Below are 27,741 nucleotides of genomic sequence, written 5' to 3'. Positions count from 1 at the left end.
TGACTGCCATGCCCCCCCATGTATGGCTGAAATTCCGCCGTCCATTGTGTTGCCGCGCTCTTTCATTGGTCGGCCCGTGCAGCGTGGCCCCTACGTCCCTCGCAAAGAACGACTTCCCGTATTTTTTTTTTTTTGAGAGAGCATAGACTATCCTGTTTGCTCAAAGAACCCTATCCCTAAACCAATTATTATATCCCTTAATTGGTCATTAAGTTATTCTAGAAAATTTTAAGTAACTAAGTGTATTTATTTTATGGGAGAAAGAACGCTACATGGGTGCGTGCAGTACACGGCCCCTACGTCCAAACAAAGGGGCGTGTGTAGTGAGCTCCCCCTGTGCCCAAACATAGGGGCACGCGAAATGGCCCGTCGTATCCCGATGGAAAGGCGGAAGTTCCCGGGAGTGTGGCCGTCATTTCACACACCCTTGTGTCTGGGCATAGGGGCAAGCGAACCGCACGCGGCCAGGTAGCGTTCTCTTTCCTTTATTTTATTTAATTATATGTTCTGAGGAAAGGATTCTCCATGGCTTTAATATAAGGGGAATCTCCCATGCCAAGTCAATGGTGGTACGAATAACACTATCATTCACATGGGCTCATATGATCATGGTAGAAGAAAGAAAACAATAAAAAAAATCCATGTGAGAGGGCAATAGTACATTGACACCGTCGGAAACTTTGCCATGCTCTATATGCTTCCTCTCTTCTTTTAGGTTAGTTAATGGTAAGGTTGATTTTATCTTGGGTTGGGATGATTTTCCATGTGGGGATGATCTTGCAAAACTTAGCTAGTACATTGATAACAAATGGATGAGATCTCATATCGTCTTATGTAAATCACAATCATATATAGAAAGTAAATTATAATTTACCTTAAAAAGTGATGGGAAAATGGTTCATACAAGCCCACTTTAAATATTGCCATGTGGACAGATGATTTGACTATTCTGACCGCTAGATAAAGAGGTCATGGAATGAATTAGTAATGCGTCAAATTTGACATGTATCTCCTTGTATATCAAATGCATGCCTATACTACTCCAACCACTGTTGGGCACTCTCCCTTGGCTTCGAAGTTTATAGCTCTAATATGCTTCCAATGGAACAGGAACTTGATACTTGATTAGGGGACCTAGGGATCTACCTATCCACGAAGTTTGGGCCCCATCTGATCTACCATGTGTCAGTTATTCGAATTTAAAGTAGACATGTTGGAAAGGTTTCTAGGAAAATTTTTTTCTTCCAAAAAGAATCATATTAGGTAGGTTGTTGTTTCCGAGTTTCTCTACAGGTATGTGCATGTTGCTTATAAATAGCAGTGAATAAGACACTTGTCATCCTCTGATCGCACGTGCATGTACATGTGGAGGAATTCATATATATTTGGTTCTTGATACAAACGTCCATGGGGGTAGAAGCTTTTTCTTCTTACACTATTTTTTTTGTTTTTGGAAACTAAGAAATTTATTGCAAAGGAGGAGGGGGGGAGGGGGGCTAGAAGTAAACAAGGTATCAAGATTACATAAATCCTTCAACCAAGGAGTGGAAATAGGCCAATCCATCATTCTAGCTAAAGATGGGGCCTTCCGGGCTAGGGAGTGAGCAACCATGTTTGCTTCCCTAGAAATATGAAGAAAGGAACAAGATAAGAACTGATTCGAGAACTGTCGAATATCCACAATAATGGTCGAAATCAAAAGTGGGTTTGGAATTGAATGATTGATGAGAATAGAGATCAATTCCAAGTTATCTGATTCCACCTGAATGCTAGAATACCTCTTCTCCAAAACACTTATGAGACCTGCGTGTTAGTATAAATCGATCCGAATAGGGATAAAATCTCAAAAGTCAGGATCTCCATAGGGCGTTCAAGAACACAATCAAATAAATAATAGAAAATAGGGATAGAACCACTGACCTTGTTTCGCATCTATAGTGATGATGATTGCAGCGAAAAATAAAGAACAAAGATCTAGGTACTTTCCCTCTATTCCCAAAGTAACTGGCCTGATGAGAATACCGAATGCGCAAGGACGACGAACACTGAATATCTCCATCTCTTTCAAGAATGCACTCCTCAATAGCAATTGAGAATAATAAGTTGTGATGGGTAGAGGGGGGACCTAGCTCTCCTTATATAGTAATCCCTATAGGGTCTGACTCATCACAGTCCCAATAGGAATCTATCTGGCCCACACTAAGCCAGTCCACATAGGCTTCTAATATAACTTAATGACCCCACTTTATTAGACAAAAACCCTAATTAGCCTGGTTTAGGGATTTAATTATGTCCATATGAAATTTTATTAGAACTAAAATTCTAACATTCTCCCACTTGGACTTACATTAAATTCTTTATTTTTAAAAGGATTTAAAAACAGTTTTGACCAAAACAAATCACAGGCTAACAACTCTTTAAGAAAACTTTATGTGCACAATTTTTAAAATAAATTGGTCTAGAGGTCATATTAGAAAGTCAATCATATCCCATAGAGTTTTAGACACCGAATCATGGCGGTAACTGCATCTATGATCAAGCGACACAGAGCCTTCCATGGTCACGAGAGCCCTTAACTCTACTAACATGGATGCAATGTGGTAGTGTGGCAACGAGATAATACTCACGTAGTGATTCTTATGTATTATCCATTTATCAGTCCAAAATTTTTCTTCTTTAAGTGGCACAGACTCACTAGAGAAATAAACTTTGTGATTCTAACGAATCTGTATGTCTCATCAGAAATAACTCGAGTTATACTTTATGTGTTACAAGACATAACTTTAGGCTAACAACTTAATGCCCCAGCCTTGCTTAAGGTTAACACATTCCTTAAGACTTTAAAATCAGAAATATATACATCATGTCAATAAATAAAACACTCGTGTGTTTAAAAGAAACTGCATGCAATGACACCTGATATATATATATAAATCAAAGTTTACCATAAGGTAAAAATATAGATGAAAAGAAACTTTAAATTACAATGAAGCAAAATAAAACAAACTCCCACTAACTAACCATATCCCATTATGCAACTAAGCCCATGCTCATGACATGTCTCTCAAAAACACAAGGGCGAAGACCTTTGGTTAGGGGATCTGCAACCATATCATCTGTACTAATATGCTCCACTGCAATGTCACCTTCCTTTACTCTCTCCTTTATGGTCAAATACTTGACCTCCATGTGTTTAGACCCTCTAAGTCCTTTATTGTTGTTTATAACCAACACATCAGAGCTGTTATCACAGTATATCTGGATGGGTTTATCCACAAAATCTACAATAGTCAACTCATTTATGAGATTTCTGAGCCAAATAGCCTGAGTAACAGCCCCATAGCATGCTACAAACTCTGCCTGCATAGTCGAAGTGGTCACCAATGTCTGCTTTTTACTCTTTCATGATACTGCCCCTCCTACCATCAAGAAAACATAACCTGATGTGGATTTCCTGTCATCCTCACAGCCAGCAAAGTCAGAGTCTGTATACCCCACTAGCTTGAGTTCAGGAACGTGTCTGTAAGTCAGCATATAATCTCTTGTCCCCTTCAAGTACCTCAATACTTTCTTGGCAGCAACCCAATGACTAAGACCAGGATCTGACTGATACCTGCCAAGAAGTTCGGTCACAAAAGCAATATCCGGTCTGGTACAGACCTGAGCATATATGATACTACCAAGTGCGCTAGCATAAGGCACCTTCTTCATTTCATCCCTCTCAGCTTCATTTTTTGGGCACTGTGTCGAACTCAGTTTGTCACCCTTGAGAATAGGAACATTCCCAGGTTTGCAATCCAGCATACTGAACCTCTCCAGAACACGATCAACATAAGCCCTCTGAGAAAGACTTAATAAACGGCGAGAACGATCCCTATGGATCTCAATCCCAAGAACAAAAGAGGCCTCACCAAGGTCCTTCATGTCAAATTCCCTAGATAAAAGTTGTTTTGTATTATGCAACATCCCTAGGTCACTTTGCTTGCAAGCGGGATGTCATCCACATACGTGAATGAGAAAAGAATTTGCTCCCACCGACCTTGTGATATATACACTGATCCACTTTGTTTTTCATAAAACCAAACGAAGTCACAACACTCACAAATTTCGATACCACTTTGCCTAGAAGCTTGTTTGAGACCGTAGATAGACTTCTTGAGTCTACACACAAGATGATCTGAATCATCCACTGTAAAACCCTCAGGCTGAACCATATAGACTTCCTCATCAAGATTGCCATTGAGAAAAGCGGTTTTAACATCCATCTAATGCAGCTCCATATCAAAATGAGCTACCAATGCCATGATCACCCTGAAAGAATCCTTCGAGGAGACTGGAGAAAAAGTCCCATTGTAGTCTACTCCCTCTCTCTGAGTGAATCCCTTGGCTACCAGTCTGGCTCTAAACCTCTCAAATTTTCCTTTGGAATCTCTTTTGGTTTTATACACCCATTTGCAACCAATGGGCTTACAACCTTTAGGTAAATCAACAAGCTCCCAAACACCATTATGTTTCATCGATTGCATTTCATCTCTCATCGCATCTATCCACAAATCTGACTAAGGACTAGAAACAACGCCTGAATAAGTAACTGGATCGACCACACAACCAATGTCATAGTCATGTTCTCCCAGATAGACCTCATAGATAGGTGATATAGTTGACCTTCTCTCCCTGGTGGATCTCCGTAATGGTGCCACTACTGCCTCAACCTGAATCTGAGGAATCTCAGCTGGAACTGCATCAATGATAGGATCCTCAACCGCATCCTGAATAAGAGGAATCTCATCAGGTGCTACATGAATGTCGGGGACGGTATCAATATCAGGCTCCTGAACACCAGCAGGTGTAACCAATGGCACAGTATGCCCCACATCCGTCTGAATATGTAGAAGAATAGGTACCAATGTACCAACCATGTGACTATCTTGAACAGTCTGAGAACAGTCATTCTTTTCGGCCACATCAAATTCCAGAAACTTCGCTGTCTGTGACTCCACAATCCTAGTACCTCCGCAGGGATTATAAAATTTATATCCCTTCGAATGATCTGGGTAGCTGACAAAGTAGCAACGAGTAGTCTTGGGATCCAACTTGTTTAAAGTCGGATTATACAACTTCACTTCTGCAGGGCACCCCCAAACTCTAAGATGGTTTAAACTGGGTTTACGACCGGTCCACAACTCAAAAGGTGTAAGAGGAGCGGCTTTAGTAGGTACATGGTTAAGGATATAAATAGCAGTTTTCAAGGCTTCACCCCATAAGAACTTAGGTAAATTTGTCCTACAAACCATACTCCTCACCATGTCCATAAGGGTATGGTTACGCCTTTCGGCGACCCCATTTTGTTCAGGACTTCCTGGCATAGTAAACTGACTAACTATTCCAGAATCCTCAAGGTATTTGGCAAACGAGCCCTTAAGCTGTCCAGCATCGCCATGTCTGTCATAATACTCACCCCCACGATCAGATCTAACAATTTTAATAACTTTCCCTAACTGTTTCTCAACTTCAGTCCTAAAAATCTTGAACTTGTCAAGAGATTCAGACTTTTCTTTAATTAAGTACAGGTATCCATATCGGGAATAGTCGTCTGTAAAAGTGATGAAATAAAAATTTTTACACAATGTGGCTGAATAGGGACCACTGATGTCAGTGTGAATGACCTCTAACAGGTCAGAACTACGGACTGTAGTTTTCTTCTTTATTTTGGTCATCTTTCCCTTACAACAGTCTACACAAATTTTTAGATCACTTTCGAGAGTAGGCAGGACATCAGACTTTATCAGCCTTTCCACTCTTGCCTTAGAAATATGACCTAGCCTCTTATGCCACAATGTGAAAGACCATTCTTTAGGTAAGGGTCTTTTAGAAACAACGCTTTCAACATTACAGGAGACGTAGATATCAGTGGGAGACAAACACAATATGTACAATCCGTTGGACATAAAGCAGGAACCAACTTTAGTTGAATTAAAAAATAAATTAACCATAGTATTCTTTATTTCAAAATAGAAACCACTAATGTCCAAAACTGAAACCGAAATTAAATTCCGCCTAAAGGACGGTACATAAAAAGTATTCTTTAAAGTCAATTTAAAACCAGAATCTAATAATAAAATGACATCTCCCATGAACTCTACGTCAGAATGTCCATCATTTCCTATGATCAGCCTTGATTCATCCTTGTTTGGCCTCATCCGGTTTATGAACCCATGTATGGTAAAAGCAACATGGTTAGTTGCACCGCTATCTAGCCACCAAGAACTGGATGGGGCTTCTGATAGATTGGATTCACAAATGAAAGCCAAAGAATCATTACCTGATGGCTGTTTGGGATTGAATAACCAAGCCTTGTATTTATCGCAGTCCTTCTTCATGTGACCCTTCTTCTTGCAAAAGAAGCAGCGATCACTCTCTTTCTTCAAAGAGTCTTTCTTGGGTCCCAAATTGTTAGTCTGATTGGACTATTTATTGGCAGATTTATGAGTATGGTTTTTAGACTTTTTACTCTTACGGGCTTTGAAAGTAAACAGGGCAGTAGGCTTTTTCTCTTTCTTCAGTTTCTCTTCCTCAGACACAATCCTAGAAATTAGGTCATTAATGCTCCAGACTCCATCTTGGGAAATATAGTTGGTTTTTATGATGTCAAATTCAAAAGGTAGGGTATTTAAGGCTTGATGGACAATTAGGGCATCTGGAAGAGGAATGTTTAAGGCCTTGAGTTTAGTTTGGTAATCAACCATCCTAATAATGTAATCCCTAACACCCCCAGAACCATCATATTCCATATTAAATAACCCTTGCAGAAGTGTCCCAATCTCAGCATTTGATGAAACTTTGTATCTCTTGAAAATTGCATCTAGCAATTCCCTGGCAGTACATTTCTCAGGCGAGACCACTTTTTAGGTGTTCGGTATCGACCTCTTTATGGACGATGCTGAGTCGATTACTCTTTTGCCATGCAGCATGCACAGACTTTTCATCCTCAGTACTATCAGCAGTTAGTTCAATTGGTGTATCCATAACAAGGGACGTGTGCACATCTGCCATTTCCATAGTAAACATAATGTTCTCTTTCCACTTCTTAAAGTTTGACCCAGTGAGGAGCTCAATAGTAACCATGTTATTATTGACAGAGAAGGTGACTGAAAATTTTAAACAATGAACAGTATAATAATTAAAATGATGCAAGTACAGCTTGAAAACTTTATAAGCTAATGAGAATTTTACACACATCATTGTGAAAACACCTTTGGGCTGAATTCTCAATATGCAATTGTAAAAAAATCCCTACATACCAGTGCCCATGGGAATACAGCTCAACTTTCAAAATCCACCACCTTTGGGTGTGCAGAATTCTAGGGTCAACCTATTCACATGCATACTGTATATGTACCCCTTCAAGTACCAATAAATGATCACCACCTTTGGGTGTATGACCACACATCAGAGTTGAAGGACATCCCACAACTGTATATGACCGGTGTTTCACAAATCCAACAAGGAATGTCGTTTTGACGGCTGCATCCTGTCGAAAACATGAAACCCTCTTTCGGGATTTTCCAAAATTACTTATATCCTTAAACAATGTGTTATTTTATAATTTATGACAAGGGGCTTTAAATGTCTTAAAATTAACACAAAAATAATAATAATTCTGTTCATCAAGGTAGGTATTCCAGCAATTCAGAAATTGGTTTGGTTCCCAATAGAACGAACCGATAAATTACATAAAAGGGCATGCATCAAAAGAATACCAAAAATATTTAAAATATGCATATCTGATCAAAACAGAGGTCACCACTGTGTAAAGCACAGAAAAACAGAGCCAACACAAAAAACGGGACCCCAAACGGAGTCTCGTAGGCCCCAGAAAGCCCGATCAAAGTTCAAGTCCAAATCCGATTGACTGTACCGATCAAACCGATCCAAAAAGCCAAACCAAACCAATCTGGTTCAACCCGGTTTGAGGTAAACCGGTTCAGACCCGGGTCAACCCAAGACGGGTCACCATCCGGGTCAATGGGTCGGTTTTCGGGTCATAAACCGGGTCGACCCGACCCGGGTGGCGCACGTTAGCATCGCCCAGAAATATCAGGCGCACAATAGCAAAACCCAGATTCCTCTTTTTTTTTTTTTTTTAACTTCTGCCGGCGAATGAAGATCACCCGCGGCTGCCGCCAGCAGTGATCCACCCACCAAAATTTCTGATTTTTCTAGCTCTACGCCCCCATATTATCAGATTCTGTTTTCGTCGGCTAAAAAAAGCGACAGAATGCCAGTATCCGTATGGGTTTTTGGAAAACTGGAAAAAACCCTAAAAACCTTGATTCGAATCGAAAAATTTTCGATTCCTTTATTATGTTCTATTATTTTGAATCCATATAGGTTCAAGAACGGATCTATGAAGGCTCTGATACCACATGTTAGTATGAATCGATCCGAATAGGGACAAAATCCCAAAAGCCAGGATCTACATAGGGCGTTCAAGAACACAATCAAATAAATAATAGAAAATAGGGATAGAACCACTGACCTTGTTTCGCATCCATAGTGATGATGATTGCAGCGGAAAATAAAGAACAAAGATCTAGGTGCTTCCCCTCTATTCCCAAAGTAACTGGCCTGATGACAATACCGAATGCGTAGGGACGACGAACACTGAATATCTCCCTCTCTTTCAAGAATACACTCCTCAATAGCAATTGAGAATAATAAGTTGTGATGGGTAGAGGGGGGACCTAGCTCTCCTTATATAGTAATCCCTATAAGGTCTGACTCATAACAGTCCCAATAGGAATCTATCTGGCCCACACTAAGCCAGTCCACATTAGACTTCTAATATAACTTAATGACCCCACTTTATTAGACCAAAACCCTAATTAGCCTGGTTTAGGGATTTAATTATGTCCATATGAAATTTTATTAGAACTAAAATTCTAACACTGCGCACACTGCCAAGGACTCACCAACAATAACTTCCTCAAAAACAACATGATCAGAAACCGCATAAATAAGATTACTCGAGTGAGATCTGATCACAAAACCAATACCACCATAGTTTGTATGACTGGTAAAGCTACATCATAGTTGATTTTAAAGGTTAAGTTGGTAATTTTAACTTTACTATTTTCAGGGGGTAGGGATGGGTGGATGGGTTGCAACAGGAGGTGTGGTTGCAGGACGAAGAAGTTAAAGGGTAAGTTGGTAATTTTAACTTCACTATTTTCAATTTAATAGGTGATAACAGTAAAATGGATTTTTCCATCCAACCACTCACAGTAGACTAACACCGTTAGGTTTAATGGGGCGTCAAGTAATTATTTGAAAAATTGGGTGTATCAAGCAATCAGACCGTAGTACATGGGGTGTACAAGTAATTTTCCCTATTTTTTTTTTTTTTCTTCCTAAAGCCTCCGTTTGTTTCAATGTAAATTGTACTTCGTAAATGTTAAAGTTTTAATGTTGAAAAATTTTCTAATGAAAACTAACATTGGAACACTTTTCAACATTTAAAATTTTACATTAAAATAATTTGAAGTGAAAATTTTCAAAAAAAATTACAGCTAAACAGATGGAGCCAGAAGAAAAAAATTTGGATGTCAATTTGATGTGTGGTTTGCTAGGCTTTCTCACTTACCTATTACGTATCCCCAACTCATGAATTGTTATCACCTATGGTTCCCCTGTCTGGTACTGTTCCCTAGTGCCTCTATTAAAGGGGGTGGACCCTATCCGGGCAGTGTGTTAGGTCAGGGGGTGGAATGGTCATTTCAACCTCCCCTATGAGAGCAACCGTACCGCACAATCGTACCGGTCAACGACCTCAAGGGATAAAGTAAGTTTAGATGTCTCCAAAATCCATTGTTCTGTTTTTTTTAATTTGCAAGCTTTTGCTAATTAAGCTTTCTCATTTTTCTTGTCCAAAGGAGGTTGGTTGTGTGTAGTTTCAGCATCTTGATTCAGATTTAACCTCGATCTGTACATGGCCTTGGCCCTTGAGTATATCCCATATCGCATCTCTACTGGAGCTCAAAGTTTGTGGATGTGTTTTTCATTGAAAAAATGTTTTGTGGATGTGTTAAAGATCTTACCGACCCTTTTCATTGTTATAATTCTCTCTTCTTTTTTTTTTCCACATGGAAGAAGAAATAGCATCCATGTGTCTATTTCTCTCTTTACTCTCTTTGAAATGAACCCCTACTCCTCCTGTATAATATTCCATCCCGACACCCCCATTGGTGTCACCCGTTAGCTTATTGCAAACACAGGCTCCCTAAAAACATTTACTAGGATGTTATTGGAACATCTCTCTTTCTCTCTCTTTAAACTCCTAAACTAAAAAGATCAAAACATTTGCAAAAGCTTTTGCTAAGCTTTTTGACTTACCTCTTACATTCCGCCAGCTGTAAAGCTTTTTTCGAAAGTTGATTCCCCATGTCGTTTTTTTTACCTCTTACATTACCCCAGCTGTGATGCTTTTTTCGAAAGTTGATTCTGATATCGTTTCCTTTACGTGGGTGGTGGGTGGAGGAAAACTTTTCTCTAAACTCCATTGCTCTGGTTTTTAATTTGCAAAGATTTTGCCAAGTTAGCATTGCTCACTTACATCATCGTCCAAGGAGGTTACTGTGAATGAGTTTCAGCATTAATTTCAGATTTCAGTGCTCTCATAACCTCTCTCTCTCTCTCTCTCTCTCTCTCTCTCTCTCTCTCTCTCTCTTCTGTGTTTATCTGAATCACACACCACCACCGCAATGGCAGTTGTGGCCGTATTGTCAATTGTTGTTGGTCCTATTACTGAAGTGTTCAAGGCCGTGATTCCTCGGTGTTGGCATGGTCTTGGTTATCTTGTTCACTACAGGAGAAACGTGAATGAGCTTAGAAACCAAATGGAAAGACTTGAAACTCTGAGAGCAGGTGTTCAGCAGTTGGTGGACGATGCTCGAGGCCAGGAACGAGTGATCAAAGAAGAGGTAACAAGTTGGTTACGTAGAGTTGAGGACACAAAGAGCGAGGTGACGGCGTTGAACGAAGCAACTCAACAGAACAACAACGGATGTCTCCGGGGCTGTGGTGCTCATTTTCGTCTTGCCAAAGAAGCAAAAGGCAAGACCCTTGAAGCTAAAAATCTCCAAACGGAAGGCCATCAATTTGGCCATCAAATTGATTGTGTGTCCAATCCTCCTACAGTTCCTCCTGGCATAGAAATCATGCCAATGCCTAATTTCAGAGTTTTTGAGTCCACCGACTCCGCTAGGAAGGGAATTATAAAGGCATTATTGGAGGACAAGTTCAACTTCATCGGACTTTATGGGATGGGCGGCGTCGGAAAGACGACCTTGATGGAAGCGATGATCAAGGAACTCAAAAACAAAAGGTTCTTTGATCGGGTTGTGATGGTCACTGTATCTCAAAACCCTCTTTTGAAGAATATTCAAAATGCTATTGCAGAGAACTTGGGTTACCACGAATTGGTGGAAGAAGATGAATCAGTAAGAGCAAGACTCTTGTGGCGGAGAATTCAAGAAGAGAAACGAATCCTCATAATCTTGGATGATCTATGGGAACGACTGACATTAACCAAAGTTGGAATTCCCTATGGAGACAAAGAGGATTGCAGTGTTATTATCACGACAAGATTCTCAACTGTGTGTGACCAAATGAACACCCAACACAAAGTTGAAGTGAAGGTGTTATCGGAAGCAGATGCATGGGAGCTTTTTAGAGTGAGCGCAGGTGATTGTGTGGACTCCTCCTCCGAGCTGTATGCGGTGGCCAGGGAAGTTGCTAAAGAATGTAGGGGTTTGCCAGTGGCACTAGTTACACTTGGAAAGGCACTACAAAATAAGAACCGAAACATATGGCTTGATGCACTTACTCAACTGAAGAAGTCAATCCCGTCCAGAATTCCAGGTATGCAAAAAGAAGTGTTCTCCTCCATAAAATTAAGTTATGACTATCTCGAGAGCGAGGAAACAAAACGTAGCTTCTTGCTGTGTTGTTTATTTCCTGAAGACTATTATTTCTGAGGATGCTTTGCTTCCATATGTGTTGGGTGAGGATATATTTGAAGATATTGAAAGCATAAAAGATGCAAGAAATAGTTTGCATACGGTGTTAGACACACTTAAAGGGTCATGCTTGTTGATAAATGTTGTTGACAAACGAAAGGAGTGTGTTAGGATGCATGATATTATTCGAGATGTGGCCATATGGATTGCATCCCAAGAAGACCATGGCTTTATGGTAAAAGCTGGAAGAGGACTGAAGGAGTGGCCAGATATGAAGAACAACCTTAGAATAAAATGCAAGCGACTCTCCCTGATGCAAAATGAAATCGAGAAGCTCCCCCAACAGATGGGTTGCTCCCAACTCATTACCTTATCATTACGAAATAATTGGGAGGCACTAGGGATGGAAATCCCTGATGGATGTTTTGAGGGTATGACATCACTCAAAGTTCTAGATCTCCGAAACACACATATTGTTTCAATACCATCGTCATTCTTCTGGTTAACAGAGCTTCGAGTGTTACATCTACCTATAGTACGCGAGTCTTTATTAGATGTGTCATTTCTTGGGAATATGAAGAAACTTGAAATACTCGACCTAAGTAATGCCTACCAATTATTGACTTTACCACGACAAATTGGGGGATTGACAAATCTCAAGTCGTTGAATTTGTCACACATCTCTAGGTTGGTTATTTCCCCAAAAATCCTGTCGAGATTATCTCGCTTAGAGGAACTCGACCTATTCGATAGCTTTGATGAGTGGGAGGTTGAAGAAGAAGATACAACAAGTAGTAGTAGTAGTAGTAAGACTACTTGTTGTTTGTCTGAGGTGGCATCCTTGGCTGGTTTGACAATGCTTAGAATAGGGGTTTCATCAAACTTTGGTAAATGTCACAGTAGTTCTGCCTTCCCATCGCGCTGGGAAAACTTGACACAATTTTCAATAACCTTTGGAAGGTGGCGGCTGTCACACCTCCACGATTATGCAACTAAGATGCATTTTGTGGGAGTAACAATCCCTAAACCACTTTCCAATTGGGCTATGGTGTTGTTGGGACGAACAGAGCTCCTACTCCTCTCTAAATGTCGTGGTGGTCCAAAGAACATCTATCCAGAATTTAGTGGTGGAAGGAGTGGTCTAAACAACTTGCGATCTCTCTTTATTGAAAGATGCGAGGATCTGGTCCATCTGGTGCATATTTTGATTGCTGATGATCAGGTAGAAGAAGGTGTCAACCCTCCTATACTACTCGCATTCAACAGGTTGGAAGAATTACGGTTATTTGAGTTAGAGAACTTGAGGAAAATCTGGCATGGACCTTTTCTAAAGGGTAGCAGCCTGGAGAACCTAAGGAGCCTACATATTTTTAGATGTCCCAATTTGAAGTACATCTTTCAAATGAGTATGGCTCAGGGTCTCCCACAACTAGAAGAAATTTCAATTAATTCTTGCAAGGTTTTAGAGAAAATATTTATGAAGAATATTATTGACGGAGAAGACAATGAGGAGGGTAAGGTGGTGCTTCCAAATCTTTGGCGCCTAGCTATTAGAGGATGTCCCAATTTGAAGCACATCTTTCAAATGAGTCGTATGGTGCAGAATCTCCCAAAATTGGAAGGAATTTCAATTGAAGATTGCAATGATTTGGAAGAAATATTTATGAAGAATATTATTGAAGGAGAAGAAGAGGAAGAGGAGGAGGAGGAGGAGGGTAAGGCAGCAATGCTTCCTCGATTAAGGGTTCTTAAATTGGACTCATTGCCAAACTTCTCAGGTGTATGCCAAGGGGTACTGTTGTCAATCCTCCATGATTCAATATTATTCCCTTTCTTTGAAAGCTTATTTATTAAGAAGTGTCCCAATTTGAAAAGGCTTCCGATACGTTTGAGTCCGGAGAACACACCAAGACTAAGGGAGATCAAAGTAGAAAAAATATGGTTCAATCATGCGTTGGAGTTGGCGTGGGATGGTGATGAGCCAATGAGTGATGACAAGAAGCTGCACCGCCTTAAACAATGGGTTAATAATAAGGTATGTTAAGTTATGTAATTCCTCCACCAATTAATGTCCCTATTTAGCTATCTAGCTACAACATGGTTTTATCGTCAATAAACTAGTGTTCTCTTATCAAAAAAAAAAAAAAACACATGGTTCGTTGGTTCTACTTTATTAATTTATGTGCATCAATAAGATTTTCTCTCTCTCCACCAAAAACAATATCTTTTTTAATGAAAATAAATATTTTCACTCAGCTTGTAGTACAACAAAAGTCTATTATTTGTTTAATTTTAGAGCCATCCAACAGGTTATATTTTTGGCGGAACCCCATGCGAGTACTTCTTCCTGTTTGCACCTCAATTTGGATCCCCAATTGCACATTGCCCGTCCTGTGCTCCTGCCGCCACGCGTCCTCCTGCCGCCACGCATCCTCACACAAGCAGACACGTAATGACCACCATACCCCACCTTGGCAGGCAGAATCCGTTTGCACCTTCAACAATATTGGGTTAATAATAAGGCGAAAACCATCCTCTCCAATTCCCTAAAAGTATGCAATGTGATAGTTCGGAGTGGAGATATTGACACGTGGCAGCTCGGACATCAACCAGTTCAAGATCAAGAAAAAAAGAAATCAATGAGTGATAATTTCTATTTATGATAAGGTATGTTATCATTCCTCCACTATCCTTAATCAGTGGTAATTCCTACTTATGTGCATCAACAAGATTCTCTCTCTCTCTCTCTCTCTCTCTCTCTAAAACAATATAGCATTAAATGAAAATAAATATTTTCACTCAAGCATGTAGTACAACAAAAATCAAGTCCATTATTATTTGTTTAATTTTAGAGCCATCCAATCCAACAGGTTATATTTTCGAAGAAACTACATGCGAGTAGTACTTCGAATTTGAGGGGTTTTAGGGGGAACCCCCATACGAGTAGTAGTTCTTTCCGATTTGGAGGGTTTGGCGGATCTCTTCGCAGATGAATTATGAAGCATCTAGCCGAGTTACTTCCCCAGCTACCTTTTAAGAATGCCTTCGCCTTTAATTTGGTATGTTTCTGCTGTCAAATCCCTTTATTTTAAATTGGCTTATTAATTAATGCACCATATTTCAGAATTCAACTGTAAAAACAAGGGCAGTGGTGTCTTTTTATCCTCTCAAGTGTTGGGTGGATGGATGGATTCTTAACTGTGGTAGACCACCATACTTGAGAGGATAAATTTAACCCTAACAGGTCCTGAACCTACAATGTGTGAAGGATTTTCACTGCCCAATGCACCACACTTAAGAATTCAACCGTAAAAACATGGGCAGAGGCATCTTTTTATCCTCTCAAGTGTTGGGTGGACGGTTGGATTCTGTGTGGTGCAATGGACAGTGCACCACACTTGAGAGGATAAATTTCCATGTGTGGCCCAAACAACTCATTCGGTTTGGGCAGCCACCAATGCCATGTGCTCAATCAGGTCAAACACTAGGGTTACTGCTAAAAAGTCAAGTGAAAAATTTCATTCTCAATGCAAGAGAGAGAGCACATACCTATAAACCCATTCTTCATTGTCATACCATGAAACAAGCTTCATCTCAATCCGTGTATATCCAAGAATGCCTTTCAATGGTCCCTCTGATGCCCGTCTGTGCTTAGATTTGTCAGTTGTGAATGTGCAGGAAAAAGTTCGGATTGAAACTAGCCATTAGCCAAAACAGAGAAAGGAAGGTAAACATACTTTATCGCTGCTTTCAGATGCTCATATAAAGAACCTTTCTCAAATCGGCAAGTTAAGTCTACAACTGAAACATTTGGTGGTGGGTCACGGAAGGCCATTCCAGGGAGCCTGCCATTAAGTTCTGGAAGAACATTTCCAACAGCCTATAATTCCAATGAAAAATCATCTCTCTCATTCTTTCAAAGAAGGCAAGGATTTTTCTAATTCTTTTATTATCCAATAATATTCTTATTTTCTTCCCTGGGTGTAATACCTTTGCTGCCCCCAATGGAACTAGGGATGATATTCTGTGCAGCACCAAAGGGCCCATCAACAGTCTTCTGTGTTGCAGAACATGTAAAGCATACTGCATCACCAGATTGTGTCTAGACTTCTTCCACTCATGGAGAGAGGTTTTGTGTTTTGTCTGCACAAACATCTGTTTGCATCAACTCCTGGTCTGGGTGAAGGACATGGACAATGGCACCTGCCATTTGTTGAGCTTCAGAAGCAAGAATCGGACCTCTGGTTCCCTTGAATCTTACCTCTTCTGCTCCATCACCTTCCGCCCTTCAACCCTTCTGGGAGAAAACAGAGGAGGACAACTATACTTCTGCAGTTCTGCTTGGCCTTGCTCATACTCAATAAGGTGATCATCTGTGGCTATTAAAGCATAAAAACAAAGGAAACAAAAACACTTCAAAACCGTTGGAGACAGCAGTCCCCATCTGAAACTGAAGAAGAACCCGGACGACAAACTCATCTCTCACTTTCCCTCTTCTTGTCTCTCTTTCAAGTTGCTTTCTGCAGAGGTAGCTAAACCAAGCCAAGATTAAGGGTTTCAAAACCAGACTGAACAGAGCCGTTTTTCGGGTTTGGTTTAAAAAATGAGACCATTTAGTTACATGGTTCGTTCGGTTTTAACTAAAGGTGTTAACCGATGCAGTTCGGTTCATGATGCCAAAGTCAGAAACTAAAACTGAACCATTTATTAAACAGTTTCACATAATGAAACCAAAACGAACCGTATAATAAATGGTTATACAGTAATACAGTTCCTAAACGGTTTCTATGTTATCCCTCTAGGTCAGCAAGCCCTAAATAGAGTGTTCCATCGCCGACGAAGTTACGCAATCCACGTATGAAATGCTATAAATGTTTCTATTGAAGTAGCAAGAAAGACACATCAGTCTCATATTAACATGTATAGAAAAAAGGCATTGAGATGACAATAAAACCATAAGATACAAATGATATCCAAACGAAGACCTGAGCAAGTGAGAGAAAGACTCTTTAGAGGAAGAAAAAAGAACACTAGAATATAGCTTTTGTGGGAGAAATTAGAGGAATATAATGATCCACACACTTGTATTCTCTCTAACGATCACTGGTTTTTGCGGATGCAAGGATGTCTGAAAATTGTGGTTGTGGATGAGAGTGAACTCAGCGCTCATCATCATAGGAGCAGAGATCTAGGCTTAGTTTGTCTCTCTGCAGACTCTATTAGACCTTGTGCAACACCAACCACGTGGTTTCAGGATCGGAGAGACAAAGTTCCAGAGGATGAGGATGATCAAAACCATCATGGCCATGGAATTTGCCTAAGCCATAAACATAATCTCATAGGAAAAGGCATAAGCAATTATTTAATATAAACCTACTCTGATAAAAATAAATAAGGCATTATCAATTATTTAATATAAACCTGCTCTGATAAAAATAAAAAGGCATTATCAATTATTTAATATAAACCTACTCTATCTTTTTGAAATTTGAATGATTGTTTTAGATAAAGCATAAGCAATTTCGTCAATGTGGGGTGGGGTAGTTGGGAGGAAAGACCTCAAAGATTCAGAAGGGTGCTATGTATTTAATATATAAATCAAAATTTAACCTGTCTTAATTGGTTTAAACAGTTCAAATGGTTAAAACTAAGGGTGTCAAAACGAAACCAAAATCGTTTACCGAAATCAAACATAGCCGTTTACACCAAAACCGCAAAATTGTTCAATAAATGGTTTGGTTTTGGTTTAAAAAATGAGAGCGTCTAGTTAAATAGTTAAGTTCAGTTTGAACCTTTTAAGCTAATGGTCAAACTAAGGGTGTCAAAATGAAACCAAAATCATTTACCGAAACCAAACAGAGCCTCTTACAAAGAAACCGCAAAACAGTTTAATAAATGGTTTGGTTTTGGTTTCAGAAATGAGACCGTTTAGTTAAACGGTTCGGTTTGAACCTTTTAAACCAATGGCTTCAAACCAATTAAAATCGAATTAAATTTTGATTTATATATTAAATAAATAACATCCTCCCAAATCTTCAATCTCCTTATGGCCCCATCTCCACATTGATGAAATTGTTTATGCTTTTTCTAAAAGCAATCATTCAAAATTCAAAAAGATGCAGTAGGTTTATATTGAATAATAACTTATGCTTTTTCTATGAGAATAAGTTTATATTAAATAATTGCTTATGCCTTTTTCTATAAGAGTAAGTGTTAGGTCCGGCATTTTCTATGTAACCGTTTAAGATTTGCATAACCATTAAATAAATGGTTCGGTTTTGGTTTCATTACATGGAACCGTTTAATATACAGTCTGGTTTTGGTTTCTACCTCTAACACTCTTAACCGAATTGTACCGTTTAACACCCGTAGCCAAGATATGGACTATGGAGTCATCATTCACATTAATAGAAGAAGGGCTTGTTTCTGGTAAGATAAGGAACTGGACTAGAAAAAGCATAAACTATCATTCTCATTAATAGAAGGACTATGGAGTCACCATTCCCATTCATAGAAGAAAGGCTACGTGTACATGGGGAGCCAAAAGCCCCGAACAGAAAGAACCAACCTGCAAATGACTTAATTAAGGTCATACCAATACTAGAAGAAGATTAATTCCTCATAGGCTTTCACTAAACACTATAGATCAAGACCACAATTTTTCCTGGAGTGAAAGAAAGCATAAGACTGACAACCATAAATTAATTGAAAAGCCTTCAGAAATGCAAAACATTCAATAACCGTGTTGCTTAATTAAGAAAATATATAAATCCTGCATCCATAATCATCATCAAAGAGAAAAAGGGGGGGAAATTTTTTTCCTCACCATGTACTCCGCATCAATAAAGGGATCATTGACAGCTACCACCTCAATGTCATCCCTAGTTGTCGATATATGCAAGACTAACCTCCCAATGCGACTAAAACCTGTACAGAGGGTGAACATGATACTCTTTCAAGAAAAACAAAATATCCAAATCTCTAAGGCAACAATAATGTCTCTTTTTTGAGTACCATATCCAGAAAAGAAACAATTCTATATCTTTATAAATAACTCATTAACGTTGTGCAATACCCAATCAAATTTGATTGATATATAGGAACGTTTGGAATAATATTATCTTAATTAAAATATCATAGAATCCAACTGCTGCTCTTTCTCTCTCTTGAAAACTTTCAAAGCCTCATACAATTAGGGCTGGGAATTCAGCTAAGCTATTCCTGCAATTCAACTGATGTTCGATTCAGTTGTTATCCTTCGATGGATTTGCACCATTCAGCAAAGATAATAACACCACTTGCTCCTATCTAAATGCACAAAATTACATGAATAAAAATAATCTTATTTTAGTAAATAAATTGTAATATTCAATTAACCAAAATGGATGTTATTACTCAAAACTAGGCCTGTAAACGGATCGGATTTGGCTCGGATACAGATCGGATGTAATCGGATTCGGATATTTCCTGGTCGAATACGGATACCTATAAACGGATTCGGATGGATTCGGAAGCGGATCGAATTCGGATTTTTGACCATCCGTTTACACCTCTGCCTTGTGTAACCCGAACCTTCCTCCCCCTAGTGGATACAATTCACTCTCAATCCATAGTTTTAGATCATGATTCTCTTCTCCTCATATTCTAGAACCTGTTGAATCTTCAAAAACCCTCAAGATCATTATTTACTTAATTTTTTATAATTAAGTATTCGGATTCGGATTTTTATCGGAGTATTCGGATTTTTTTCCGGATATCTCTAATCGAATACGGATGCCCCTAAACGGATACGGATGCGGATCGAATTTGGATTTTCAGTTATCCATTTACAGCCCTACTCAAAACCCTTGACTGCTTGATTTAAGTGACCCAAAGCAAGCAGAAAAAATGAGAATTGGTTTCCCCATGACTGGAACAATTTAAGGGATCTCACTACTCCAGTTCTCTGCATGTGAAGGCTATGTGAACCTTTTTAGATTTGTGAATTAGAACAGAGCTCAGGCTCTGTTTCTCTAGATGTCATTATTCAGAGGCTTGGAAGCTCTGGTTTCTTTCCCACATTTCCTTTTTCTTAACTGGACAAAAAGGTTTTGACTTCAAGATGCACCAATAGCAAAAGCACAAAGCCTTTCAAACTCCCCTTTCTTTTTTACTTCCAAATTAAATGAGAACATCTAAACCATTTAATAACACATAATTTTGAAACACATTCAACAAAGCTAACAAAACAACAGGCGGAAGGTTTTCAATCCACTTAAACAACAAATAAGATCATATTAATTAACCAAAGGTGTCAGAAAGCTTACCATTGATTCCAACCTTTGTCTTGCTACTGCTCCGTGTTTCTAAACCCAAGAAAGGGGAAGGAGAAAAATTAAAACCCAAATTATACCACAAACCAAAGAGAATAGCAATGCTTGCAAATAAAACTACTCTTACTCTGAATTGTAGGGAGCATATCTGCAGCTGTGGTTCTGATAGGATGAATACTCCTGACACTACATTTCCTGCAAAGTTCAAGATAAGAGATGAGCTTCTAGCCTCAAACTACAACAGCGTGCTTAATGAGATAAAATGACAGAACAGCTTAACTGTAGGGAAGATGATTTACAACAAACTCTGGTACCTAAAATGCTAGTGTCAAGCCTAACCTGTTAGATTTAAAATATATTTAATATATATTTTATTTTATTTTAAGTTTCAAAATATTTTGATTGCTTTGTTATGGTGTGGGACCCATGTGATCAAAGAAGTAATTCCAAAGGTTGTAACATTCTATGGGTACCCTAAAGTCTATTCATGGTCACTATCATGAGTGGGAAGGTGGGTCAAGGATATTGAATGAGATTGATTTCTCAATTCATGGCCATATGTGATGTCTCTCCCTTTATGGGGTATTAAGGCATTTATGGTCCTTAGTGGAGAATGACCCTTTATGGGATTTTAGGACCTTTATGGTCTTAGTGGAGAATGAATGAATTTTAAGGTCATTCATGGCCCTTAGTGGGGAATGACCATGAATTTGGAATTAACCTCCAATTCATGTCCATAAATCTTATTCTTCAATTTGGTCATAAGTAGATGGTTATTCTTGGAAATTCCAAGGGAGTGCAAGGATTGGTCTTGGGCCTATATAAACCCAACCAATTGCTTTGTAAGAGACATCTTTGGATACATGTTCATGCCCATACTTAGCAATCACTAAGAGTATTATTCTCTCTCTCTCTCTCTCTCTCTCTCTCTCTCTCTCTCTCTCTCTCTCTCTCTCTCTCTCTCTCTCTTCTTCTAAGTGTGTTAGAGGGTTGCTGTGTTGAAGCTCTTGGCTCCTTCAAGGGACTAGAAGGACTGCTTCATCTTCTAGTTGGAGGTTGTTTTATCTTGGGGTAGTGGTGCAGAACACTCCTTGGCAGTAGGAGGCATCAATTACCTTAAAGGCAGCACCACAAGTGTGACTCAACCTCAAGCTTGTTCAAGTTGTTGCGGGTGTGGTTCTACATCAAATCCAAGCTTTGGTCTTCTCATTTCAGCCAAAGGTCAAGCCTAGTTTCTACTGCTTAATCTATTGTATTGCAATTCGTGTTGTTTCAATTATTTGTAAGGAATTGTAATACAATTACCCAACAAGTTTAAGGTAATTGATATTATAAGATCTCATGGCTGATCTTGGAGTTGTAAGCAACAAGGGTGATGCTTCGAACAACAACACCGCTGATGGAGCTGCCAATGAAGGAAATCCTTCAAACACAAGAATTGAAGGAGCAATCAACAACCAAGAAGGAGGAGTTCCTGTTAGCCGCAATGGTAAGGAGATTCCTCTTTTCCCTACCGTTGACTCAATTCCCACCAATGTTATCCCGTCGGTGACGGAGCTTATCCCGGATTTGGGTAAGATGAGGATTATCTCTAAATTTGACAAGATCGAACAGTTTGGAGGTCAAAACTTCAAACGATGGAGGCAAATGATGTTGTTTGCATTAGCCCAAATTGGGGTGGTATTTGCCTTGACTGAACCCATGCCGGAAAAAAGTAATGATCCTGAAAAGGAGGGCAAAAGGGTGGCTTGGATTCAAGCAGATTACCAGTGCAAGAATCAAATTTTGAATGCATTATCAAATGACCTATACCATGTGTATAGTTCTTTGGAATATGCATGTTCAATTTGGAATGCGTTGGTAAAAAAGTACTCTCTTGAGGATGCTGGTTCAAGGAAGTACTTGGTGGCTAACTTTCTAAGCTTTGCTATGAAAGATAGTGACACCGTCTCAAACCAAATTGATCAATTTCAAATTTTGGTTGGAAAGCTAGCAAAGGAAAAGATGGTTCTACCGGAAGAATTTGTGACCGGTGCCTTGATTGAAAAGCTTCCATCTTCTTGGGATGCCTTTAAGGCGTCTATGAAACATAAGAAGACGGAGTTGACTCTAGACCAATTGATTGTAAGGATCAAAATTGAGGAGAAGAACCGGCACAAGGACAAGGGTGAAAAAGACCTTGGGGAAAGACACCTAACAGCGAACTTGGTAGAGACCAACAAACAAAACAAGAAAAGGAAGAATCGTCAAGACAATGATGAGCCTTCTTTCAAGAAGAAGAAACTTATTTGTTTTGTGTGTGGTAAGCTAGGACACTTCAAGAAAGATTGTCGGTTCAGGAAGAAAAATTCTGAAAAGGTGAACCTAGTTGAAGATAACGTCTTTATTGCTATGGTCACGGAAGCAAATTTGGTTGAAAAACCAAAAGATTGGGTATTGGATACCGGTGCCACAAGACATATTTGTGGTGATTTGAAGATGTTTTTCTCTTATTCCATGAATACAGAGGATGAAAAGTTATTTATGGGGAATTCCCAAAGTACTCCTGTTATGGGAAAAGGAAAAGTGACTTTGAAACTCACTTCAGGGAAGACTATGGTTTTCACCAATGTTCTTCATGTGCCGGATATTAGGCGCAATTTAATTTCAGTTTCTTTGCTTAATAAAGTAGAAATGAAATTGGCTTTTGAAAGTGATAAGGCGGTTATCACTAAAAACAATATTTTTGTGGGGAAGGGATACCTTAGTGAGGGGTTGTTTGAACTAAGTGTTGGAAATATTGTAATTGAGAAAACTAGTACTTCTTCTGCCTACATGATTGTCTCTTCTAACTTTTTTGATTTGTGGCATGGTAGGTTGGGTCATAGTAGTGTGAAATATATCACCAAACTATGCAAGTTAGGCATGATCACCGATAAGGTGGAATCCCCCGTAAACAAGTGCATAACTTGTGTAGAGGCAAAGTTAACCAAAAAACCTCACAAGACTATGGATAGGAAGAGTAATCTCTTGGAATTAATCCATAGTGACTTATGTGACTACAAGTCATATGAGTCTAGGGGAGGAAACAACTATGTCATAACTTTCATAGATGACCACTCTAGATATACCATGGTATATTTACTCAAATCAAAGGATGAGGCCGGAAAGGCGTTCATATCTTACAAAATGAAAATTGAAAATCAACTTGGTAAGAAGGTTAAAAGACTTAGAACTGATAGAGGGGCTGAGTACTTTAACATTGATAAGTTTTGTGAGGAAAATGGAATTATCCATGAAACAACCGCTCCTTACCAACCGGAATCAAATGGGGTTGCCGAAAGGAAAAATAGGTCTCTTAAAGAGATGATGAACTCTATGTTATTGAGTTCAGGTGTACCACTTGATATGTGGGGGGAAGCCATGCTATCAGCATGTTATCTATCAAATAGAATCCCACATAGCAAGACTGGTATGGTTCCATTTGAGAAATGGTTTGGTAGAAAACCAAGTCTAAAACATCTACGGGTTTGGGGTTGTTTGGCTAAGGTGTTGTTACCGGATTCCAAGAAAAGAAAATTGGGACAAAAAACATGTGATTGTGTGTTTTTGGGTTATGCTACAAATAGTACGGCATACCGGTTCATGGTGATCAAAGCCATGGATGATGTTATTGAACCAAATAGCATCATAGAATCAAGAGACGTTGAGTTTTTTGAAAATTTATTTCCCTTTAAGTCTATATTACCTATAAGTAAGGATAGTCAATTGACTAATGGGAAAATGGAGTCAAATGAAAGGGTTACCAATCAAGAATTGAGTAATGATCACGAAAGTCGGCCTAGGATGAGCAAGCGACTCAAAAGACCCAAATATACAGATGATGAGTGGCTTGTCTATTTAGTAGACAAGGATCCTCTTACGTACAAAGAGGCTATTACATCACTGGATGCTGTCTTTTGGAAAAAGGCAATCAAGAGTGAACTAGATTCAATCTTGGCGAATAACACTTGAGAATTGGTGGATTTACCATTCGGGTTCAAAACTTTGGAAACCAAGTGGATATTTTGAAAGAAATTAAAAAGTGATGGGTCACTTAATCGTTTCAAGGCCAGACTTGTTGTCAAAGGTTTTAGGCAAAAGCCTAATATTGATTACTTTGACACATTTGCCCCGGTGTCTAGAATTGCCACGATAAGGGTTATGTTGGCAATGACGTCAATATATAACCTGGTCATCCATCAAATGGATGTGAAAACGGCATTTTTTAATGGGGACTTAGAGGAGAAAATTTACATAAAGCAACCAGAAGGTTGTGTTGTAATTGGCCAAGAGCGAAAGGTTTGCAAACTTCAAAAATCCTTATATGGATTGAAGCAAGCACCGAAGCAATGGCATGAAAAATTGGACAAGGTTCTAATTTCAAATGGGTTCGTTGTAAACGACGCTGAAAGATGCTTATATAGCAGGTTTCATGGTGGTAGGGGTGTATTCATACTACTATATGTAGATGATATGCTCATAATGGGAACAAACTTGGAAATGGTTAATCAAGCTAAGAAACTTTTGGTGTCTAGTTTCGACACAAAAGACTTAGGAGAGGCTGATATGATCCTTGGGATCAAAATCACCAAGCAAGGAAATCATATTTCATTATCCCAAGCCCGTTATGCAGAAAACATACTTAAAAAGTATGGGTACCATGAAGTTTCAGCGGTTAAAACACCTTTTGATATGGGGTGTCACTTGAAAAGGAACCTAGGTGAACCAGTGAATCAAAAAAGATATGCTCAAATTATTGGTTCGGTCACATATCTAATGAATTGTACGCGTCCAAATATTGCCCTTGCGGTAGGAAAGTTGAGTCAACATACTCATAATCCGAGTAAGGAACATTGGAGCGCGGTTGATAGGTTATTAAGGTACATAAAAGGCACTATAAACTATAGTTTACACTATAGTGGTAAACCGGCGATTTTGGAAGGGTATTGTGATGCAAATTGGATTTCGGATACAAACGAGTCCTTAGCTACTAGTGGATATGTGTTTACACTAGCAGGCGGTGCAATCTCATGGAAGTCCACAAAGCAATCTTGTGGGACAGGCTCTACCATGGAAGCTGAGTTCATAGCCTTGGAAAAGGCAGGAACGGAAGCCGAATGGCTTAGAAATTTAATGGCGGGTATTCCATTGTGGCAAAAACCGACGCCATCGGTATCACTACATTGTGATAACCAAGCGGCTATACATCTAGCCAAGAACCGGATATACAATGGTAAAAGGAGGCACATACGTCTCAGACACAACCTTGTGAGACAGTACATAGATGAAGGAATGATAGCTATCGATTATGTGAAGTCAGAAAGTAACCAAGCTGACATGTTCACAAAGCCTATGTCTGTCAAGAACTTGTGTAGTGCATCTACAGGAATGGGGTTAATGCCTAATCCATAGGTCATGTGATGGACACCCTACCTATGTGAAGAGGCTAAATGCCTGAATTAGGTTCAAGGGGTACAAACAAAATCGCCGATTGACCGGTTTTGTACTACTACTTGTATAAATATTCATTCCAAGCTGTAGATGGTGAAAGTAGTACTACCACAAAGAAAGAGGTTGAGCGGTAAAGCTCTTAATTAGTCTAATCCCAGGAAATGTGGGGGTGTGTCAGTTGTGGTGCACACTAGGGACTAACCTAAGTGAATGTAGGGGGTGTGGCCGCCGCCGATGAGAACTTATAGGAGAGTTCTCTAAAACATTCACGAGTTCAAGATAAGGGATATGGCCGGTTCAAAAGTCCAAAGTGATTTTATGATGGGTAGCGCAAGAGTCGACCTATGGGATATGGTTGATGGGACGGTCAGCTACACCAATGAGAAAAGGTTCAAGGAGTCTGACTCCACCTCTACTCTGTAGCGCGGTTCATTAGACCTAGTGTAGGTTCAAGTCCGGAAGACACCTACAACGATGTGTCCTATAGTGTCTAATTCAGTCACAGTATGTGTGTCTCTTGTCGTTTTGAAACTTGTGGGGGATTGTTAGATTTAAAATATATTTAATATATATTTTATTTTATTTTAAGTTTCAAAATATTTTGATTGCTTTGTTATGGTGTGGGACCCATGTGATCAAAGAAGTAATTCCAAAGGTTGTAACATTCTATGGGTACCCTAAAGTCTATTCATGGTCACTATCATGAGTGGGAAGGTGGGTCAAGGATATTGAATGAGATTGATTTCTCAATTCATGGCCATATGTGATGTCTCTCCCTTTATGGGGTATTAAGGCCTTTATGGTCCTTAGTGGAGAATGACCCTTTATGGGATTTTAGGACCTTTATGGTCTTAGTGGAGAATGAATGAATTTTAAGGTCATTCATGGCCCTTAGTGGGGAATGACCATGAATTTGGAATTAACCTCCAATTCATGTCCATATTCATGTCCATAAATCTTATTCTTCAATTTGGTCATAAGTGGATGGTTATTCTTGGGAATTCCAAGGGAGTGCAAGGATTGGTCTTGGGCCTATATAAACCTAACCAATTGCTTTGTAAGAGACATCTTTGGATACATGTTCATGCCCATACTTAGCAATCACTAAGAGTATTATTCTCTCTCTCTCTCTCTTTTCTTCTAAGTGTGTTAGAGGGTTGCTGTGTTGAAGCTCTTGGCTCCTTCAAGGGACTAGAAGGACTGCTTCATCTTCTAGTTGGAGGTTGTTTTATCTTGGGGTAGTGGTGCAGAACACTCCTTGGCAGTAGGAGGCATCAATTACCTTAAAGGCAGCACCACAAGTGTGACTCAACCTCAAGCTTGTTCAAGTTGTTGCGGGTGTGGTTCTACATCAAATCCAAGCTTTGGTCTTCTCATTTTAGCCAAAGGTCAGGCCTAGTTTCTACTGCTTAATCTATTGTATTGCAATTCGTGTTGTTTCAATTATTTGTAAGGAATTGTAATACAATTACCCAACATAACCGCATCCAGAATCCAAACTTCGATTAGCGCTAACACGAGTAACCTGAGGAAGACAAGGTACCAAATTAAACATAAGGATATCAGAACCAGATCCTACGGAATAGAAACCAGATCTGTCCAATTAGTTACCACAAAATTCAAATAAAGAACGGAATAAAAGTATATTTAAACGTCAACAAATTCGTAATAAATAGCAGAAAGTCAAAAATTGAACATTTAATCTAAGAAGAACAGCATTTCATCAAAAACAGACTGAAACAAAACCGCCAGAAAAAATAAAGAGGATCTATGCCAATCAGGATTCCCTCTGAGCAACCATTGAAACAGAGGATAAGAAGAAGAAAGCTGACCTTGCATTATTCAGGGCCATGAAGTCCAGAATCAAAGTGAAAGAGCTCACACGAGATCCTTCGATCATAGGAGCTACAGACCTGAAGAGATTCGAGAACGCCATGGCC

At 39.3% G+C, this 27,741-nt stretch overlaps 1 long non-coding RNA gene and 1 pseudogene across 1 annotated transcript; one reads left to right on the top strand and one right to left on the bottom strand.

The window, feature by feature from the left end:
• Window positions 1-10,760: 10,760 nt before the first annotated feature.
• LOC122649738 lies at window positions 10,761-14,061 on the top strand (annotated as a pseudogene).
• Window positions 14,062-18,853: 4,792 nt separating this feature from the next.
• LOC122650030 lies at window positions 18,854-20,511 on the bottom strand. Its single transcript, XR_006331364.1, has 2 exons — window positions 20,324-20,511; window positions 18,854-18,944 (listed from the first exon to the last, which is right to left on the bottom strand). It is a non-coding gene; the product is annotated as an uncharacterized LOC122650030 (long non-coding RNA).
• Between the last annotated feature and the right edge of the window lie 7,230 nt (window positions 20,512-27,741).

The sequence above is a fragment of the Telopea speciosissima genome, chromosome 2 (assembly GCF_018873765.1).
Source record: "Telopea speciosissima isolate NSW1024214 ecotype Mountain lineage chromosome 2, Tspe_v1, whole genome shotgun sequence".
Taxonomy (NCBI): Eukaryota; Viridiplantae; Streptophyta; class Magnoliopsida; order Proteales; family Proteaceae; genus Telopea; species Telopea speciosissima.
The sequence above is the reverse complement of the archived record's forward strand: the minus strand, read 5'-3'. Positions and strand labels throughout refer to the sequence as shown.